The sequence below is a fragment of the Geotrypetes seraphini genome, chromosome 1, assembly GCF_902459505.1.
Source record: "Geotrypetes seraphini chromosome 1, aGeoSer1.1, whole genome shotgun sequence".
In the NCBI taxonomy this organism is placed as follows: Eukaryota; Metazoa; Chordata; class Amphibia; order Gymnophiona; family Dermophiidae; genus Geotrypetes; species Geotrypetes seraphini.
The window spans coordinates 513,067,703-513,087,610 of NC_047084.1; positions in this window are offsets into that span (position 1 = coordinate 513,067,703).

Sequence of the window (19,908 nt, forward strand, 5' to 3'; positions counted from 1 at the left end):
GCATTACCAGCGCAGCCAAAGGCAGGGCTGATGGCAGCTAAGAATCGCCTCCAGTCTCGCAGCATCACTGCAACACTCTGAGGAACTTCTATACCATTCAGGCCTATTAAGTTGGGGAAAAGAGGGGAGGTACTGGAATGGGATGTGGGAAGATGGTGGGTTGGCTGGCTCAGGAAAGGGAAGAAAGCTGCTAAATCAGATAAGGAAGAAAAAAAGGAACACAGGAAGATGCTGGACATGGAGATTGTAGGGTGAAGGGAAAAAACAGACATGATGTGAGTAGAAAGACAGGTGGGAGATGCTGGACACGGGGTGGATGCAAAAAGAAGAAAAAGGAGGTTCTGGATATTGGAGTAATAGGTAGTTAGGGGGCATGCTGACACAGAAGGAGGGAGAAGGAAAAGGGAGAGGAACAAGAGATGCAAAGTCTATGGGAGGGAAGGAAAGGAAAGGAGATACCAGACCATGGAGGGGGAGGGAGAGATGCCAGGGCATGGGGGGGAAGGAGACAGATGCCAGATTATGGGAAAAGAAGGAAGGAGGGAGGGAGAGAAAGGAAGGAGAGGAGATACCAGATAATGGAGGGGGAAGGGGGAGTTGGAAGGAGAGGAGAAATATGCCAGGGCATGGGGGAGAGACAGGAAACAAATGCCAGACTAGAGGGAGAGGAGGTGCCAGAGCATGGAGGGAAAGAGATGCCAGGGCATGGGGGAGGGAAGGAGATAGAGATGCCAGACCATGGGGTGGAGTAGGAAGGAAGGAAAGAAGAGAGAGATTCCAGAGAATAGGGAGACAGAAAAATGGAGAGGGGGTGAAGCTGAAATGAATCATGTACAAAGGAGACAGTTTATGGAAGGAGCATAGAAAGAGGGAAGATACCATATGGAAGAGAGAGAGGGCAGGGACACTGAATGGAAAGGGCAAAAAAGGCAGAGAATGGAAGGGGCAAGACAGAGGGTGAACAGTAGATGGAAGGGGTAGAGAGAGGGGGACAGACACTGAATGGAAGTGTGGAAGAGAAGAGGGACAGACACTGGTGCAGGACCAAAAACAAAACTTTATTCACCATACAATGTTTTATTATATTATGCTACCTTGCTTTAACTATGGTTTGCCATCTTTGTCAGAATTTGCCAGGCTATCTTTTACCATACTATGTCTGAGAATGTAGCACAGTGGTTAGAACTGCAGTCTCAGCCCCCTGAGGTTGTGGGTGCAAATCCATGCTGCTCCTTGTGACCCTTGCAAGTCACCTAATCCCTCATTGCCCCAGATATATTAGATAGATTGTGAACCCACAGGGACAGACCGAGAAAAGCACTTAAGTAGCGAATAAATTCATGTAAACTTTTCTGAGCTCCCCTAGGAGAACGGTATAGAAAATTGAATTAAAAAAAATATATACTGTCACAGCAAGGATCCAGACAGTTTGTTAGTTAAAAAAACGTTCTCAATAAATTGCCTACTACCTGCAACACTTGATGTTTTTAGTCTGTTTTCTATCTGCACCATTTCCTATAGAGCACAGCTGCAATGGGGCATAAATGTGGGTGGGTCAGTAGCATCCTGACTATTTTAGCATGCACTTTATGAAATACTTGAAATAGAGCAGTAATCAGGATGGCAGTGTGTGAAATGTTGGGGGGACACTACCTTGAAAAATCCAAAGGGTGAAACATGTTGGGAAAAGACATGTCCCCACCTGACGTTGTGAAAAAGAACAAAATTAGATAAGTGATTTAAATAATTTTGAATATCCAACAATGAAAGAAACAGTATTAAAGTTTTTTCAGCTTACGAATGCTAAGAAAAGTTAGACATTTGTTCCATCAGCAACATTTTGCGGTTCTGGTGCAAGCCATTATTTTGACACAATTAGATTACTGTAATTCTGTTACATAGGACTCCTTTTACGAAGGTGGCGCTATAGCGTGCACTAGCTGAAAAACTACCGCCTGCTTAAAAGGAGATGGTAGCGGCTAGCGCGTGCGGCATTTTAGTATGCACTAAGGCCCAGATTCTCTAAAAGTGCGTCCCGATTTTAGGCAGCTGTAGGCGTCCTACAGCTGTCTAATCAGCCAATCGGGATGCACGTTTTTTTAAAAAAAATGCTCCCCAGGCAGGCCGCCTATATTGAAGGCGAGGCCCGCAAGACACCTAGGCCTTGATTCTGTATAGGACGCCCAGGAGAGGCGTCCTATTCAGAATCGGCCTACACTAAAACCCCGATTCTGTAACCGGCGTCCATGTTACAGACGCTGGTTAGAGAATCGGGTTAGGTTAGATTAGACACGGCCCGCTATACGTATCGCGTCAAGGGATCTCTCTGCCACTATAAGTATAGCGGGCCGCGGCCTGTCCGATCGGATGCCTCCCCCGACACTACCGACCACCCCCCCCCCGACACTACCAACCGCACCCCCCCCTGCCCGAAGATGGCACATCCCCCCCCCGGCGCTAACAACCCCCAAACTAACCTGTTCTTCGGGCCAGACGGTTCTTTCCCGTCTAGCCGGTAAGCCCGCCTCGTCAAAATGAGGTGGGCTCGCCCCTTCCCGGCCCATCCCGCCGAAGCCTAAGGCCTGATTGGTCCAGGCTTTAGAAGCCTGGACCAATCAGGCCTTAGGCATAGCGGGTCCGCCCATCCCCACTAAGTCTAAGGTCTGATTGGCCAAGTGGGGATGGGCGGACCCGCTATGCCTAAGGCCTGATTGGTCCAGGTTTCTAGAGCCTGGGCCAATCAGGCCTTAGGCTTCGGCGGGATGGGCCGGGAAGGGGCGAACCCGCCTCATTTCGACGAGGCGGGCTTACCGGCTAGACGGGAAAGAACTGTCTGGCCTGAAGAACAGGTTAGTTTGGGGGTTGTTAGCGCCAGGGGGTGGTGTGCAGTCTTCGGGCAGGAGGGGGGGTGCGCCGTCTTCGGGCAGGAGGGGGGTGCGCTGTCTTCGGGCAGGAGGGATTGGGCACTCTCCTGCCAGCATCGGTAGTGTCGGGGTGGGAGGGAGATCGGTAATGTCGGGGGGTGGGGGCATCCAATCGGACAGGCTGCGGCCCGCTATACTTATAGCGGCAGAGAGATCCCTTGCCGCGATAAGTATAGCAGCTGCGTCTACTTACAATGTAGACCAGCATTTTGCTGGCCTACATTTTTAAGGTTTCTTCCTCTACTAGGGAGACGCGTAGGGCCACCTAGGTTCGCCTAAGGCCCTTAGGCGAGCTTAGGCGTCTTGCGGGTCTCCCTAGGCTCCCAGAGGTGCCTTCAGGCCTGCCTGGGGAGCATTTTTTTTAAAAAACGTGCATCCCGATTGGCTGATTAGACAGCTGTAAGACGCCTACAGCTGCCTAAAATCGGGACGCACTTTTTGAGAATCAGGGCCTAAGCGCGTGCTAAAACCGCTAGCGCACCTTTGTAAAAGGAGCCCATAGGCTTGAGTACGGGGAATTTAACACAGCTTCAAATAATCTAGAATACGGCAGCAAAACTAATATTTGGAAAGAGAAAATATGACTATGTGTCTCCCCTCTTGAGAAATCTTCACTGGCTTCCTGCTTATCTTAGAATACAGTTTAAATGCATGTCTATGGTTTTTAGAATCATACATGGACTATTTACTTCTGTAATACCTCTGTCTCTGAATGCCCAACGATCTTCTGATTCAAGAAATTCTCAGAAATTCAAGCTATTCTTTCCATTTTTAAAAGGAATAAAATCTATTGGCGATATTACTTGATCTTTTTCATATACTTATACAGTGATTTGGAATGGGATTCCGTCTTGTGTTAGAACTCTTCTCTCCTTTCAGATTTTTCGTAAATCTATGAAAACATTATTTCAACGATATTTAGAAAATTGCTTTAAAGAAAATTAGTGATCTTCTCTTTAGGATGTCGAATGAGGGTATACATTAATAAGTTACTCTTTCTCTAATCTAGCTATGTTTTATCTTGCTCATTGATTTTTATGTGAACCGAGTCAAGCTCCTTTTGGGGAGATGACACGGCATATAAATCTAAGATTTAGATTAGATTATTATATGAAATTATACAAAAATACCAAAAAGTCACTTGATCAAATGAGGATTTGTGTGCGTAAAATTTGTAGAGCCCGATACACAGCTCATGAAGATCTTGTGAAAGGGCATCAGAAGTATTTGAAGGAATACGGTTGTTTTTGTGTATGCTTTTGCTGGTGACATTATCAGTACTTGTGTTGGTAATGTTTACATAACTTCATGGAATACTGGCATCTAAACTAAACTAAACTAAACTAAACTAAACCTTAAGTTTATATACCGCATCATCTCCATGGATGTAGCGCTCGGCACGGTTTACAAGAACTTAAAAACTTAAAACATCTGTGTGCACAACTGTCACATTTGGGCTCTAGCAGTTATGCCTGTAACAGAGCAAGTACATATGGTCACACCTACACTTAGGAGCATCTTTGCTTACTTAAGCTAGTATTTTAAAGGTTTTGATGCACAATTTGGCATAGCACTCACTTTTTGGCACTGGAATTGTGGCATCCTATATAATTGTGGCATTCAATGTATTAAAAAAAACACCTTTTAGTTAAGGACAATGCAATTTTCTGTCGGCGACACAACTGTACAGGATAGGAAGTTGCAATTATGAATTTTCAAGGACACAGACTTGGGCCCGTATGCACAAAACCCTCTGTGCATTTAATGATCGTCGTTACTCCAGTTTTAGCAGGTTTCGAAATACAAGACAGTCAGGTTAGTTTTTTCACCTACCCCTAAATTCTATATAATGCTCCTAAAGTTGTGCATGTACACTGGCGCATGTAGCCGATGTATGCACACAACTCAATCGATTAGCTGACAATTAACTCATAATTGATTTTATTTGAAAGTTAGGTGCATAGCACAAAGTGTTACATGCTTTGTCTAATGCGCATTTCTAAAATTGCACATGGTTAGGGGTGGATCATGGGTATTTTTCTGAGTTATGCATATGTTTTTATTGCCTTATTTATTTTAACTATTTATATACCGCCTATCAAAATTATCTAAGCAGTTTACACTCAGATACTCAAGCATTACCCTTATCTGTCCCAGTGGGCTCACAATCTATCTGAAGTACCAGGGTCATTAATTATTTATTTATATGTGCATAATCTAGGTGAAGGTATTTAGGCCAAGAAAACCCTGCCATAAATAGGGTGTACCTAATAGGGTTTAACTGTAGGCATCTTTTATAGAATCAGGACTAGAGGTCTGCATGGGAATGGGGATCACGGGAATCCCGCGGGTCCCGCAGGAATCTCCCCTAACCCACGGGACTCCCACGGGGACCCCCCTCTAGCCCACGGGACTCCCATGGGGACCTCCCTCTAGCCCACGGGACTCCCATGGGGATGGAAGGCTTTGGAAGCAGGGTTCATCCATATAATATAATGGACACGTCAGCCTTAGTAAAAGAGGGGGTTTATAAGTTAATTACCTGAACAGAAAACAAAAAAAGGGTTCCACCAAAGAGATTCCACAAGGAAAACAGCAGCGCAAACACAAAAGAAACTGTGGAATTGATGATCCTGTCAGAAGTAATTGCTGCATTTTATGGGGACAGGTGGGGATGGAGGTAATTCCTTGAGGGGATGGGTGGGGACGGAGAGGATCCTGACGGGGATGGAGAGGATCCTGATGTGGGCGGGTGGGGACGGAAATGATCCTGGCGGGGATGGGCGGGGATGGGTGGGATTTCTGTCCCCGTGCAACTCTCTAATCAGGACTTGAGTGCACCCTTTTAATTTTACATTTTACATTTTTCATTTTATTTGTCTGTTGCAGATGGCATATGACAAAAGTTTGACAAAACAGCTTGCACAGTCTGCGTCTTTTAAAAACAAACAAACAAAAAACTTGCAGGCCATCTGTGTTCCCTTCTGACCACTTCTGGAAGATCTCGAGATGAATATTTAATGAACTGGCCATTTCAGTTCTCCAGTGCAGCTAGTGTCCTCTCTAATAGCATGTTTAAAAGCTCTAGGTCAAGGCATTAATACAGTGAGTTCCATTGTGCATATTTATTTAGGCCTTTTGCCAAGAAAACAATAAAAAAAAAATATGCTATCTTAACAGCCTTTTACTTATTCCTCTCTTAGGTCTGAAATTATTCCATGGAATCAATGCAGAGCCGGTCTGTGTTCTGGAAAATACAACCAGAGGCTATTAAGGGTGATATAATTTTGAAAAGAACTCTACAAGAACATCTTAAAAGAAAAAAATAAATTGAAGTTAGAGGAATAAATATGAGGGTGGTTTGAAAAATTTGGTTAAAAAGCGAGTTAAACTACGTAGTCTTTTTTAAGTTCAGTAAGTTTTATTGAAGTTTTGTACATAACATAAACATGGAAATGTAAAGAACATGATGAATACAAAAACTGTTCATATAATAAAAGAGAGGATACATTTGCAAAAACCAGAGTCCAGTTTCATGAACATATTGAACAGTATATCACATGGAGTAAAAAGAGATGGGAAGATAAAGTAAAAAGGGAGAAATAAACCAGACATGATGCATTGTAAAGGAATGAAAAGGTGACAACTGTACACAGTGCAATGAGTAAAACACTATACAATAATGTATCACTATCTTATAATAAGGAAGATAAATGGTTAAGTCAAATTGATAATCATTTTTATGTAATGTCAAAAGGAAAAGAGTATGGTATAACTGCCTGTTATGTATTCTGTACACTAGCATTTTGGGACAAGCCAGTATATTGAACTAGTGGCCCCCATAGTCTATCAAATTTATGTAGACGACCAGATCTTTCAGCAGCAATTCTTTCATATTTAACTGTCAGACATACAGCATTCCACCAGTTATCATAACTTACAGTATCCAAATTTTTCCAGTTAGTGAGTATTATTTTGATGGCTATGAGAATAAGAATATGAGTTAGACAGTCAGAGTCTTTGGAAAAGAGGTCAGGATGACCAATACAACCCATAATAACAGAGTGATAAGAAAGCGGGATGGTCATCTGTAGTATGCTATTAATATCAGCAAAAACCTTAGACCAGAAGGAATGAAGTAACGTACAATCAAACAACATATGTCGGAGAGTGCCCTGCGATGAATCGCAGGACCAGCATTTATCCATTGTACCATGTTGGAGTCGAGCCAAACGACTTGGAGTCCAGTAAGCCCTATGCATTAAGAAAAATGAAGTTTGGAGAGAGGATGCAGCTTTGCAAATAGTAGGGGTACGAGTCCACATATATTCCCATTGGTCATCACTCAAATTAGTTTGCAGTTCAGTTGACCACTTGTGCTCAGTTTCAAGAGGGCGTTGCAGCTTATGAGATCGAATAATTTTGTACCATTTAGAGGCTTCTTTTTTATGACTTGCCATTAATTGACAGAGCGACAATATGTCAGGGACATTAGTGGACAAGGATTTGTCTTTGAGCAGTTGTAACAAGGCATGCTTCAATTGCAACCAGTGATAATGTTGAGTTTTTGGTAGATCAACAAAGGAGCACAACTGGTCATAAGACAGCCAATCAGTGCCATCGAATAACTGATTGAACCGATGCACTCCAGCTATTTGCCACACCTTCCAGTCAATAATGTTGTTTTGAATGCGAAGTGATTTGTTACGCCAGAGAGGTGCATATAACGTATCCCCCCAAAGGGTAGAGAGTGTGGATTCCAGCTGTTTGAAGACTTGCATCATGGATAGTAGTATATGGTCACGGTTATCAGGAGACACGATTGGAGTCATAAAGGGGAGCTGTTGTAGACTATGTGGGTAGTATCGAGCCTTCTCAAAAGTAAGCCAGGAGATATTGTGGTCAAAAACAGTATCAGAAAGCATCCAACGAACACCTTGACGAGATAGAAAAGCATAATGATAATCTAACAGATCCGGGAATTTCACTCCTCCATATTCTTTACATTGTTTCAATTTGTGTAGAGCTATCCGAGGCGTGCGATTATTCCATAAGAATTTAACCAAAATAGTTTCCAGACGTTTATAGACTGAAAGGTGCAAAAGGACAGGCAGCATACTCAGCGTGTATAGTATTTTAGGCGTTAGTACCATCTTAATAGATTCTAACCGCCCCCACCACGAGAGGTTAAGGGGATGTCATTTGTTGATTTGATCTTTGATAATCTGTAGAAGGTGAGATGAGCAATTTTCCAAGGTGGAGTCCAGTGTTTTACCAAAGGGAATACCTAAATACTTCAGCGAGGTGTCTGCCCATCGGAAACCATGCTGTTTAAGCAAGCATTGCTGGACTTGAGAATTCAATGGCATAATCTCCGTTTTGCTGTTATTGAGTTTATAACCCGAAACTGCTGCGTAGTCATCAATGAGGGAAAGCAGAGCCGGAATGGATTCAGGCGTGAGGTAGAGGAGAACATCGTCTGCATATGCAGAGAACTTCACTTCAGAGTCACCACAGCTGATCCCACGAATATTGTCATTAACTCTGATAGAATGCAAGAAGGGTTCCAATGCCAAATTGAATAATAGCGGTGAAAGAGGGCACCCCTGTCTCGTGCCTCTAGTGGGTTTGAATTGAGAAGAAGTGCAACCATTAATTCGCACATTGGTCCTGGGAGCTGAGTAAAGTACCTTGATTATTCTAATGGTTGAGTCATCAAATCCAAACCATTTTAGAGTCATGAAAAGATAGTCCCATTCAACTCTATCAAACGCTTTTTCTGCGTCTAAGGCAAGAGCGAGCAAAGGAGATTTGTGATTATTAGCATGGTGAATTACATTTGCAAACATACGTGAATTATCACTGGAAAGTCTATTCAACATGAATCCATTTTGATCAGGTCCAATAAGCGTAGGAAGCAGGTTCTGCAGACGAGATGCCAGTATTTTCGCATAAATTTTTGCGTCAACATTAATCAAGGCCAGTGGGCGATAGTTAGAGACCTGTAGATGATCCTTACCAGGTTTAGGTATCACAATTATGCTAGCTTCAGTGAACGTTCCTCTTATATCACCTGATCGTATGAAGTAGTCATACATTTCGACTAAATGAGGTGAAAGCAACTCTTGGAAAGCCGTGTAGAATTCTGAAGTGAAGCCGTCCGGACCTGGAGCTTTCCTTTTCGCCATGTGATGTAATACAGAGCAAATGTCCACTTCAGTGATACTTGATGATAGAAAGTTATTATCTTCTTGTGTAAGAGTAGGATGTGGAGTATCAGACAATATTTTAGAGGGATCAGGTTGAGAAATTTCTGAGGTGTATAAGTTTTCATAGAATTGACTAAAGGTTTGGGAAATTAGTTTGGGATCAGCCGTGAGTTGTCCATCAGCCATATTGATAGCAGAGATATTTAGTCTTTCCTCTTGAATCTTTAGGTAACGAGCCAGGGAGCTACCAGCTTTGTTAGAGTCGCAGTAATAGTTAGCTTTTTGCATGAATATGGCATTCCCTGCTCTTTTACTTAAGAGTAGATTATAGCTCAATCTCTCCTGATGTAATAGTTTCAAAGTGACCATGTCAGCTGGATTAGCTTGATGACGTCTCTCCAAATCTTTAATGACTTTTTCATGACCAGTAAGTTGGTTAATTAACATTTTAGATTTACGAGCCTGATATGAAATGATAGACCCTCTGAGAGTGGCTTTAAGCGCATCCCACAATATTGGCCAAGCAACATCAGCAGGAGAGTTAAATTCAAAATACTCAGTGATCGCTGTTTTGATGAGCTTCACAAACTCTGCATCCTGAAGTAAAGCATTATTGAATCTCCAAACCGTTCCCTTCTTTGACAATGAGGAGTCTTCAAAGGCGAGCTCAATGGCAGCATGGTCCGACACCGAAATTTCATTGATTGCAGTGTGAGAAACACTATTCAAGAGATTATTACTAATCAGAAAATAGTCGATCCTCGAGTAGGAGTTATGAGGTGCAGAGTAAAAGGTGTATTGTTTATCATCACCATTCATAAGTCTCCATACATCGACAAGTTTCAATTGTGTAATCAAGTTGTGAAGACAGTGCCAAGACTTAGTGGGCTTGTGCTTAACCGCTGATTTTCTATCTACCATCGGATCCAGAGTTAAATTGAAATCGCCCGTAAGTATATGAGATTGAGAATTGTCTACTAGCATAGACGCCAATAGATTGTCAAAAAATTCAGGTTTATCCTGATTGGGAGCATATACATTAATCAATGTCATTTCTTTCTTATGAATGAGGAGTTTAACAGATATCCAACGACCTTCAGTGTCAGTGCAGTGCGATAAGAGTTTGATGTGATCACATTTTCTAATTAACACTGCTGTTCCATTTTTTTTCTGAAAGGCCGGAGAGGCAACAACAGGTAGTGACCAAGAAGTTTTTAGTTTGGCCGACTCCAACATGGTCAAATGCGTCTCTTGAAAGCATACAATATCTGGTGATTTTTTAGAAACGTAATCCAAGATCTTTTTACGTTTGATGGGATTATTAAATCCTTTGACATTTAAAGATATAATTTTTACCATTTAACTAGGGAGAAACTAGAATCAGTGTAGGAGATTAATCTGTAGATAGTGACACCTCGAGTATAGTGAGACATATCTCGGTTAGAGAGCAATACAATGCACAGAAGCACACACAAACTGCAACGTCCTAAAAAGGACATTAAACAGTAAACCCCTATGGGTAGAGAGAGCATAAGAGGAGCACAGACAGCACACCGGCAAAGCAAATAAAATAAGATATCCTCTTGTGTTAAAACCTTGAAACCCTATATGGATGACGTGTTAAATCGTATAAGTAGAATAGCAATTATGATAATGCGACTAAGGCATCTATAGTAATAAAATGTAGGAATAACAATAATACTGAGCAGTCAAACTAAAGTAACAGCGTATGGATAGTGACATGTAAGACACAAATATCTGCAAATTGAATCACCACCACAGTAACAGGTTAACAATCATAAGAACAAGCAAGAAAGAAGACCAGGGGAGTCCACCCAAAAATCCCTCTTCAACTAGGGGAGGCAAGGAAATGTGACAACAATTTGAACAAATTTGGCATGGCAGTGGAAGATTATAAAACACTTGTAAATGGCTAGGTATACAGAGGGTCAAATAATAGTAGCAACGCAGAATTCAGACAACCCACATACTGTGAAATGAATGACCAAATAAAGTGTCTGTGTGCAGAATCAAACCAGTTCATAAGGTGAGATACACATAATTAATCATGGAAATTTCATCACATGTGAAAAATGGGAAGGATACATAAGGGAGAGAAGAATTTATAGTATCATATTGAGCAAACTAATGTTAATAGAGAGTGATATAAAACAATAAATATTAATATTTGAATGTTTGTACTGAAATAGAAGCAGAATTCATAAGGGGAAGAAAGACATCATAACTATGGAGTTGATAAGCTATGAATAATAAAGAGTAGTACCCAATAAAAACAAATACAATGCATAAATGGCAAACAAGTACTAATAATTAATGAGAACTATAATGTCAATTAAATAATAGTTATAGCACCATTGGTAATATTTCATAAAGAGGAACACACATAATTGAAGACTAAAATAGTAATTCATGAAAAAAGGAGAGAGCATGGTGCCTAAAAATAACGAAGGAATTATAACAAACTGGCAATCAAACAAAAATTAATAAGTTATAGCCTAGAACAGTAAATGTATAGCGTGCCTATATATAAAGCTGATTAATGTGCAGTTGAAGAGCAAGTATACAAATAACATAGCATCATAGGAAACAATCCATAAGGGGAGAGGCTTATAAATAGAGTAAATTAGCTAAAAACAATGATGAGATGTATAAAACAGTAATTGCATAGAGGACAGGTAGTACAATTCATCAATAAAAATAACAAGAAATAAAATAGATCGAAAGATGTACAAAGAGCAGGCAGTAAATCCTGATGAATACTGGCTTTGAGTACAGACAAGTGAAGATTATGACACCATAAATATTAATTCATAGGAGAAGTTAATCGTGATTAAACAGTGCATATACATAAAAGGAAGCAGAGTTCATGGAGGGGAGGAGAAATTCATAGCCGTATAGTCAGCAAATTAAAATTAATAGGGAATAATATAAGATAATAGATGTGTATAGAGAAGAGACCCAGTAAAAAAAAAAAAAACGTAAATGTTATTGTTATGGCAGCAAACGAGAGAACAAAAAGGCAAGAAAAACAGTCAACTGTGGTTGACTGTGGTTTGGACAGTCAACTGTGCAAACCAGCAAAAGCAATACATATAAAAAGATAGTCATCAAAAATGCATGAAAAATAGGGCAAGTACAGCAGCATAGACCAAACCTTAAATTGATATACGGGACAATAATATAATGAAAAATATAATACTGTCTAGCAAGGGAAGAAGTGAGATAGTGTGATTGACAAAAGCAACTTGCAATATGATATTGAAGAGGAACGTATAAACAAAGAAATGATATATGGAGTCGCTGAAAAGTGAGGGAGAGAAACAACGTGAATCTAGAGTAGAACTGACAATTCATGAATTCAGACATGCAGAGTGCAGCATATATTGTAAGTTATACGGTAACTCTAAGTAACATGAGTAGCCTGTATGAAATACTGAGAACAACACGAGTTAACATTAAATCCAGTAACGTATTTAGAGCAAGCCGCATGCATGTATTGATATAATTAGGTATATATAGAAAAATACCAGCCAAGAGAAAATCAAAAGAAGAAAAGAAAAGAGACAAAACAGGACTGGGCAGCTGCAAACAAGCGTTAATGTAGTTCCCGCCAAGCCTGGAGGTGGGTGTAGAAGAAATGGTTTCCTCGTGGCTTCAGGAATATGGCCGCCATGCCATGTGCAGATCTCTAAAACAACAGTTTGGGACTCCGCTGATCTTCATATCGTAGTGAGGTAAATTACACTCTGTCTATAGCGGTTGGTTGCAATTCCTCAAGATAGTCTGATAGGAGCTGAGAATCTGTAAAGTTCTTGGTTTGATTGTTTATTGTGACACGCATCGTGGCAGGGAAAAGCATGCCGAACTGCGCCTTAAGCTCTCTGAGCTTCGGTCGGTATGATAAAAGCTGCTTCCTCCTTAGCGCCGCATTTTTAGTAAGATCTGGGACAAAGAGAATGTTGTGCGTGTCCAGTTTAATAGGTGACTTAAGCTTCGCTCTCTGCATGACCTCGGAGAGCTGTGTATAGCGAAGGAACCGGACAATTATAGCTCTGGGGTACCTGGCATTAGTTGGTCTGAACGACGGAACTCTGTGAGCTCTTTCCAGCTCAAGTTCTCTTGTAAATTGTAGATTGAGGATGTCAGGGATTAATTTTTCCATGAACGATAGCATATCTGCTCCCTCTTTTCCCTCAGGTACCCCAAGGACGCGCAGGTTATTTCGGCGCGAGCGAAGCTGAAGGTCTTCCAGGTCTTTTTCCAGTTGAGGAACTTTCTTCAGCTGCCCCTGCAGTTTTTTGATAGTGGCTTGTACAGTGGTTTGAGTGGATTCAACCACCTCAAGCCTGGTAGATAACTGCACAATATCAGATTTTAGAGTAGTTAGATCTTGTTTGATATCGGATGTGTCTTCTTTGGTTTCGTTAACTACCTCCCTCATGGCCCGTATCTCAGCCATTAGCGCCTGAGTGGAGTCAGGCTCGGATTTGTCTTCCGTCGTTTTTTGAGGGGAGGTGGGCTCAGGCTTGTGGCGTTTGCCTACCTTAGTCGAAGCCATTAGATGTAGGAAGGACCGAGGGCTACTTTTTAAAATTTTCACGGAGGTTATCGTCGATTATTTATCGATTCTGTAGTTTGCAATGCCGGAGCTCACCGACTATGCTGCCATTCCTTATCGCGCCCTCTAGCGCCCCCCTAAACTACGTAGTCTTCATCGAGGGCTATACACTTGTAAGTTTCCAGTTTTTTCGTAAGCTATTTTTCCTTTGATACGATAAAACTGGAAACTCACTAGACTAAATGTAGCCCTCGATGGAGACTACCTTGTATAATTTGCTTTTTTTTAACCAAACTTTTCAAACCACCCTCGTAAGCTAGTTAAAACCTTCAGTCTGTTATAGTATACAATGTACGTACATTGGAAACAGGCACTCATGGGGCTCCTAGAATATGTATTAAAAATTCTATTATTGCTCTGTAAGATATTACCACTGGGCATGAACAGATGTATGTCGAAGAAATAGTATGCCAAATATACAATATATTCTCCATTATGTCCTTCGAATGAGTTTTGAAGGCATGCCAATTGAATTTCTAACAGGGTCTAGCAAATAGGCTCTAAATTGAAATAACATGTATTGCAAACTAATTTGAATATGAAAACAAAAACTGTGGATACAGATGTTCTGGAGGTAATTTATTAAACACTGACATATAAAACCATGAAAATTCAATTAAAAAAGTACAATGATAAAAAATACAACTGGACCCAGTATTTTTTATCATTGTACTTTTTAAATTGAATTTTATATGTCAGTATTTAATAAATTATCTCCAGAACATCTGTATCCACAGTTTTTGTTTTTATTTTCATTGGTGGATTGTTTTTACTGTGGATCATTGGGTCTCCCCATGTTTATTTGTTGTGCTAAACTAATTTGAATAAACATTTTCCACAAGAACTGCATTATAATGCAACCATTTCATTTTAAATTGCTGCTCATATCTTTGGCTCTCAAGATCTTGCAGCTTTGAAACATGGACATTTAAATGACCTCAGGAATATAATGAGAAGACAATTTATTTAGCAACTTCAGTTTTTGCAGATAAGAGATATGGTGGCATAGAAGCATAGAATACGAAGCACGACAGATAAGGTTTCTCTAGGTACTGATTGAGGGAGATGCATAGGGACGCTTAAGCTCGCCCAAGGCTAGGCATGGGCGTGGTTTCACCAGGAAGTGGTCTTAAGCATCTTCCTAGGGCCACAATAGGCACCTAAAATGTAGGCCAGCAAAATACTGGTCTACATTTCAAATAGACATGGTCACTGAGCTGATTTTGGCAAGGGAATGTCTGAGCGAAACCATGCCCACGCCTAGCCTTATGTGAGCTTAAGCGGCCCTACATGCCTTCCTAGGCTCACAAAAATGCCTACAATGTAGGCTGTCTGCCTCGGGGTGTTTGTTTTTTTTAAATTGTGCACTCCAATTGGCTGGTTAAACAGCAGTAGGACACCTACCGCCACCTACAATCAAGCCTACAATACAATTTATAGAATTTGCTCCTTAATGTTCACTTTGCAGGCTGAGTATATAAATATAATTAAGCTTGCTAGTACTTAACTTGAGTTTTTCAACGGGAGGCCTGTTTCACTAACCGCTTCATCAGGGGAATTTTCGTGCTGCAACTGTGAATTTAAACAAGACATGTGCTATTCTTCAGGTTCAGCAAATGCAGACAGAACATACTTCATTTTTTGATATAGTTCAAAATATAAGTGCATCAAAACATAAGTACAGCAATTCAATCATCTCACTGGTCTAGAGGCACTCACCGATTCAAGCAATCAGATGTCCTTCCGTCAGCCATGCCGCTGAGAATGAAGCCAGCTGTTTAAACCACCGCCAGAATACTTTCACATGGTTTGAACCGAAAGGCATTTGCACGGTATATAAATAAAGAATTATGCTATGTTATGTTATGAATTGCTGTCTCCTCCATATATGCAACGTCATGATGATGTCATCTAACAAACTTTATTGAGTTTACAATTGTGGTTCCAACTTGCACATTGCATCTTAAAAGCAGTCCATTCAATACCTGTATATCGCTAAATTCACCGGTGCCAAGAGAGAGGAGCAATGGCCTGTGCCACATCCTTTTGTACATACTGGGATTGATATATTGGTGCAAGTTTGGTCTTTGAAAATCACAGATAAACACTAGAGTCATCCACCTACTTCTACCTCTCTGCTAATTTCATGGAAAATAGTCAAGGGTTATGCAGAAATTAAAGTTATGTTTTAAAACTCAGCCTTATCTCCTCCTAGGGGAAATCCTTATATTGCTGAGGAACAATTCCTTTTTTCATTCATTTCAAAATAAAACAGACTCTTGACACCGGGTCAGGCCCTACAGTTTTAGGTGAGATTTTCTTTTTTTTCTAACAGGGTTAAATAGGTAAGGAGGAATAAATGTTGTTTTTAAGAATCTCTGTGATTTCTCTCATGTGCCTGTGTCGACATCTGTGCCTGTGAGTGGGAGAGGGAGGTTATGTGGTCTTACAAAGAGAGCAGTGGTATGGCAAAGCAGAGATGAAAAACAGCCTGCTAATGACAGAAACAGGAGTCAATTTGATCCAACTATTTTATCTGTAAGTGAACAGGGTTAAAAATCCAAAGTTATTATAGAGAATCTTACTAGAGAATGACACGGTGATTGTTATCCGTGGCTAGCCGTGGGTAACCCGCCGAAACGGGGAAAGAAAAAAATAGTGGTTGCTGCGGGAGCGGTGAATGGTCTTGTCTCCGCAGTGAGGCAATCAAGGTTGGTGGGTAGGAAACAGAGGGTAGGTGTGAAGGGCCAGTACTCGGACTGGAGGAGGGTCACGAGTGGGGTCCCGCAGGGCTTGGTGCTCGGGCTGCTGCTATTTAATATATTCATAAATGATCTAGAAACAGGGACGAAGTGTGAGATAATAAAATTTGTGGATGATACCAAACTATTTAGTGGAGCTTGGACTAAAGAGGACTGCGAAGAATTGCAAAGGGACTTGAACAAACTAGGGGAATGGGCGATGAGATGGCAGATGAAGTTCAACATTGAGAAATGTAAAGTATTACATGTGGGAAACAGAAACCCGAGGTACAACTATATGATGGGAGGGATGTTATTAAATGAGAGTACCCAAGAAAGGGACTTGGGGGTAATGGTGGACATGACAATGAAGCCGACGGCACAGTGCGCAGCGGCCGCTAAGAAGGCAAACAGAATGTTAGGCATAATCAAGAAGGGTATTACAACCAGAACAAAAGAAGTTATCCTGCCATTGTATCGGGCGATGGTGCGTCCGCATCTGGAGTACTGCGTCCAGAAGGACATGGCGTTACTCGAGAGGGTTCAGAGGAGAGCGACATGTCTGATAAAAGGGATGGAAAACCTTTCATACGCTGAGAGATTGGAGAAACTGGGTCTCTTTTCCCTTGAGAAGAGGAGACTTAGAGGGGATATGATAGAGATTTACAAGATCATGAAGGGCATAGAGAGAGTAGAGAGGGACAGATTCTTCAAACTTTCGAATAATAAAAGAACAAGAGGGCATTCAGAAAAGTTGAAAGGGGACAGATTCAAAACGAATGCTAGGAAGTTCTTCTTTACCCAACGTGTGGTGGACACCTGGAATGCGCTTCTAGAGAGCGTAATAGGACAGAGTACGGTACTGGGGTTCAAGAAAGGATTGGACAATTTCCTGCTGGAAAAGGGGATAGAGGGGTATAGATAGAGGATTACTGCACAGGTCCGTGTGAGCGGACTGCTGGGCACGATGGACCTCAGGTCTGACCCAGCAGAGGCATTGCTTATGTTCTTATGATTGCGTGGTCCAGCAGCCCCCACCCGCCTGATCGCAGCGTTCTGCCATCTCTCTCCCTCCACCTCATCTTAGATACAGAGTTTGCCAGCTTTCTTTTTCGCCCAGCCGCACGCTTTCAAAAAGCCGCGCACGCTCGGCTGCTCAAGTTGTTCAATCTTCTCCTCTGCTGCAACTTCCTGTTTCCGGTTACGTCAGAGGCAAAGATTGAACAACTGAGCAGCCGCACATGCGCAGCTTTTTGAACATGTGCGGCTGGGCGAAAAAGAAAGCCAGAAAACTCGGCATCTAAGGTGAGGTGGAGGGAGGGAGCTGATGGAATGCTGCAATCAGGTGGGAGGGGGCTGCTGGACCGCGCGATTGCGCGTGTTCCCAGCTCACACTAGGAAGGAGGGAGTGAAAGGGTAAGAGATTCTGGGCCAAGGGGATGAAGAGGGAGAGATAGAAACCCACAGCAGGAAAGAAAGGGGAGGGCAGGCAGGTGAGCCAGATGCTGGAAGTAGGGGGGGAGGGAAAAGAGGGAAAGAAGCTAGATGGGGTTGAAGAGAAGAGACACATTGGTGTGGAAGAGGAAGAGAGGGGAAATCTGGACACAGAAAGGTAACAGAAACAGAGGGGAAATTATGTGCATGGGGGCATAGGGACAGAGACATAAAGGGGACATACATGCCATGGGGATGGTATATGGACATGGGGGGGAGGGGGGAAATGCCAGATACATAGGGGAGATATTAGAAATGGGGAAAATAGGAACACAGAAGTGAGATTGTTTGGGGACCGAGCTCGCAGGCTCCAGCGGCTTGCACAAATTACATTGTAACGTGCCATGAAAGTAAGAGGGAGGGAGGGAGGTAGATAGATAGGCCGCACGAGAGCAGCTGAAGGGTGGTAGAAAGGAACAGATGGTGAAGGATGGAGGGAAGGGTGGTGGTGGAAAGGAATAGAACAGACATTGAAGGAGGGTGGAGAGGAACAGACCCTGAAGGGAAATGTGGAAGACAGAGTGGGGAGAAGACGCTGGAAGGGAAGAAGACAGATGCTAGACTATGGGGGAGTGGAGGGAAGAAGCTGGGTGCCAGACCAATTGCGGGGGGGGGGGGGAGTGAAGGGAGAGGCACAGTAACAGAGCAAATGGAAGATGCAGAGAGAAGACACACAGTGGATGGAAGGAATTAAATGAGAAGATGAGGAAAGCAGAAACCAGACAACAAAGGTAGAAAAAAAAAATTCTATTTATTTTCTTTTTCTTTTTTTTTTTTTGCTTAGGATAAAATAGTATTTTGGTTGTGTTGATAAAAATTTATAAACAAAGCCCTGCCAGCTGAACATCTCTTTCTCTAGTTCAGCAGCCAGAACTTTGATTTATATGGAAGGAATAAGCTAAATATTGCAGTACTGAGATGGATGCTGCGGGGACGGGGCGGTGAATGGGATGGCAGTGACGGTGATGGGATGGTGAAGGGGATGGCGATGACGGTGACGGGGTGGTGAAGGGAATGGTGGTAATGGGGTGGTGATGGGGCCGGTAGGCCGGGGACGGGGCAGTGACGGGGACAGATTTTTTCCCTGTGTCATTCTCTAAATCTTACCAATTATCCGTTTCTCAGTTGCATGGTTTATTTGCTCCCAATTTTCGCCTGTTTCACGTTTTATAAAACTTCAACAGATTAATAAAATTCTGGAGCAATCCTAGTACTATTTTTATCTTCTCCCCTCCCCCGCACTCATCCCATAGTTGTAGCTGCCATGGATTTTGCTGCCAAAAGTAAAATGATTAAAAAAATAAATTCACAGATAAATAAGAGGTTTGATGGCTTTCCAGAAATCTCATACATTTATCCACAAATCTAGTTTTCAAAGTCCAATCCATGGTTTGCATATATAGAGGTACTTATTTCGTACCTCAACTTCCCTGAACATTTCCCAGCTCTTACCGAGAATTGTACCTTGTGATCTCACAGAGAGCAGGAATAATCCTCAGTTTGGGCTTAAATTGCCACCATTAGTTTTGTGGTATCACCGCTAAGGGTCAAACCGTCAATTAAGGGTAAATCAGCGATCCGAAATTACACACCGTGCTGACAGTAGCTTCTGCATCAAGCATGGATTGGGAAAACAGATTTGTGGATAAATGTATGAGATTTCTGGAAAACCATCAAACCTCTGCTGTATCTGTGAATTTATTTTTTTAAATCATTCAACTTTTGGTAGCAAAATCTGTAGCAAAATCCATGGCAGCTATAGCTAGGGGATGGGTGTGGGGCAGGGGAGAAGATAAAATAGTCCTTGGCTTGCCCCAGAATTTTAGTTGGAATTTTATAAAACGTGAAACGGGCGATAATTGGATTCAATCCATGGGGAGCAAAGAAACCATGCAACTGAG